At 44.0% G+C, this 2678-nt stretch overlaps 3 non-coding genes across 3 annotated transcripts; all 3 read right to left on the reverse strand.

Moving 5' to 3' along the window:
* Positions 1 to 261: 261 nt before the first annotated feature.
* On the reverse strand, positions 262 to 334 carry trnaf-gaa (transfer RNA phenylalanine (anticodon GAA)). The gene has a single exon. It is a non-coding gene; the product is annotated as a tRNA-Phe (tRNA).
* An 82-nt stretch (positions 335 to 416) lies between these two features.
* On the reverse strand, positions 417 to 490 carry trnai-aau (transfer RNA isoleucine (anticodon AAU)). Its single transcript has one exon. It is a non-coding gene; the product is annotated as a tRNA-Ile (tRNA).
* Positions 491 to 2263: 1773 nt separating this feature from the next.
* Positions 2264 to 2337, reverse strand: trnai-aau (transfer RNA isoleucine (anticodon AAU)). The gene has a single exon. It is a non-coding gene; the product is annotated as a tRNA-Ile (tRNA).
* Positions 2338 to 2678: the final 341 nt, after the last annotated feature.

The raw sequence follows: 2678 nt of genomic DNA on the forward strand, positions 1-2678 counted from the left end.
GCCCGCATTCCCCAAAAACACATTTTTTGTGGATCCAAGAAAGCTGCAGTTCACACTTCATGCAGCCTTGTCTTATGACAACCTACTGTCATGTAGCAATGACAAGCAACTTTAATGTAACACTGATGTCAAAATGTCAGATGAAAAAGCAAGACATTACTTACTTTCAGAGGGGCAGCGTAGCACACACCATTGAGGCCCACAAACAAAGCTGTGGAAAGGTTCCTTGAAGCCAGAGCATAAAGAAAGAACAAATAAAGATGCCGAAACCCGGGATCGAACAAGGGACCTTTAGATCTTCAGTCTAACGCTCTCCCAACTGAGCTATTCCGGCAATTCACTCAACATAATTCTGTGGCACCCTTGACAATTCACATGCATGTGACTCGTAATTTTGACACTCAAAATGTACATAATAGCCAGTATGGGGATCGAACCCATGACCTTGGCGTTATTAGCACCACACTCTAACCAACTGAGCTAACCGGCCATTTGCTATTTTGCTCAATTGTTGAAATGCACTGAGCCTCTGCAAGTGGCACATCAACAAACAAGTCCACCAGCATAGCCTGACAAGACTGGACCCTCTTGGTTGCTTCTTGTGGAAATTCCAAACGGCTGGGGAATTAGCTCAAATGTTTTTGCACGCGTGAGGTAGTGGGATCGATGCCCACATTCTCCAAAAGCACATTGTTTTATGGATCCAAGAAAACTCCAGTTCACACTTCATGCAGCCTTGTCTTACGACAACCTACTGTCATGTAAACAATGACAAGAAAGCAACTTTAATGTAACACTGATGTCACAATGTCAGATGAAAAAGAAAGACATTACTTACTTTCAGAGTATCACACACTCTAACCAACTGAGCTAACCGGCCGCTGGCTACAGAGCACAATTGTTGAGATGCACCATTGAGGCCCACACAAGTCCAAACAGCATAGCCTGACAAGACTGGGCACTGTTTCCTTGTGCAATTCCAAACAGCATAAAGGAGAAGAACAAATACAGGCGAGAGCCTGGGATCTAAACATGGACCTTTAGATCTTCAGTCTAACGCTCTCAAACTGAGCTATTCAATGATTCACTCAGCTAGTTCTGTGGCACTTATAAACAATTCACATGCATGTGAATCATAATTTTTGACACTCAAAATGTACATAATAGCTAGTATGGGGATGGAACCCACGACCAGCAGCGTTGTAGCACCACACTCTAACCAACTGAGCTAACCGGCCATTTGCTATTTTGCTCAATTGTTTGAAATGCACCGAGCCTCTGCAGTGCTGGCAACGTCAACAAACAAGTCCACCAACAGCACAATGACAAGACTGGACCCTCTTGGTTGCTTCTTACTTGGAAATTCAAACAGCTGGGGAATTAGCTCAAATGCTTTACTTGCAGCGTGAGGAAGTGGGATCGTGCCACATTCTCCAAAAGCACATTGTTTTATGGATCCAGAAAACTCCAGTTCACACTTCGTAGCTGTCTTACGACAACCTACTGTCATGTAAACAATGACAAGAAACTGTCATGTAACAATGACAAGAAACTCTCATGTAACACTGATGTCACAATGTCAGATGAAAAAAGAAAGACATTACTTACTTTCAGAGAGCAGCGTATCACACACTCTAACCAACTGAGCTTAACCGGTCGCTGGCTACAGAGCACACTGTTGAGATGCACCGAGCCTCTGCAAGTGCTGGAGCGCAAAACTAACAAGTCCACCAACAGCAGCCTGACAAGACTGGACACTCTTGGATGCTCCTTGTGGCAATTCCAAACAGCTGGGGAATTTGATCAATTGGTATTGTGTTTGTAGCATGCTATAGGTAGTGGGATCGATGCCCGCATTCCCCAAAAACACATTTTTTGTGGATCCAAGAAAGCTGCAGTTCACACTTCATGCAGCCTTGTCTTATGACAACCTACTGTCATGTAGCAATGACAAGCAACTTTAATGTAACACTGATGTCAAAATGTCAGATGAAAAAGCAAGACATTACTTACTTTCAGAGGAGCAGCGTAGCACACACCATTGAGGCCCACAAACAAAGCTGTGGAAAGGTTCCTTGAAGCCCAGAGCATAAAGAAAGAACAAATAAAGATGAAGCCGGGATCGGAACCAGGGACCTTCAGATCTTCAGTCTAACGCTCTCCCAACTGAGCTATTCCGGCAATTCACTCAACAAAATTCTGTGGCACCCTTGACAATTCACATGCATGTGACTCGTAATTTTGACACTCAAAATGTACATAATAGCCAGTATGGGGATCGAACCCATGACCTTGGCGTTATTAGCACCACACTCTAACCAACTGAGCTAACCGGCCATTTGCTATTTTGCTCAATTGTTGAAATGCACTGAGCCTCTGCAAGTGCTGGCACATCAACAAACAAGTCCACCAACAGCATAGCCTGACAAGACTGGACCCTCTTGGTTGCTTCTTGTGGAAATTCCAAACGGCTGGGGAATTAGCTCAAATGCTTTGCACGCGTGAGGTAGTGGGATCGATGCCCACATTCTCCAAAAGCACATTGTTTTATGGATCCAAGAAAACTCCAGTTCACACTTCATGCAGCCTTGTCTTACGACAACCTACTGTCATGTAGCAATGACAAGCAACTTTAATGTAACACTGATGTCAAAATGTCAGATGAAAAAGCAAGACAT

Source organism: Oncorhynchus keta, unplaced genomic scaffold (assembly GCF_023373465.1).
Source record: "Oncorhynchus keta strain PuntledgeMale-10-30-2019 unplaced genomic scaffold, Oket_V2 Un_contig_24319_pilon_pilon, whole genome shotgun sequence".
NCBI classification, from domain to species: domain Eukaryota; kingdom Metazoa; phylum Chordata; class Actinopteri; order Salmoniformes; family Salmonidae; genus Oncorhynchus; species Oncorhynchus keta.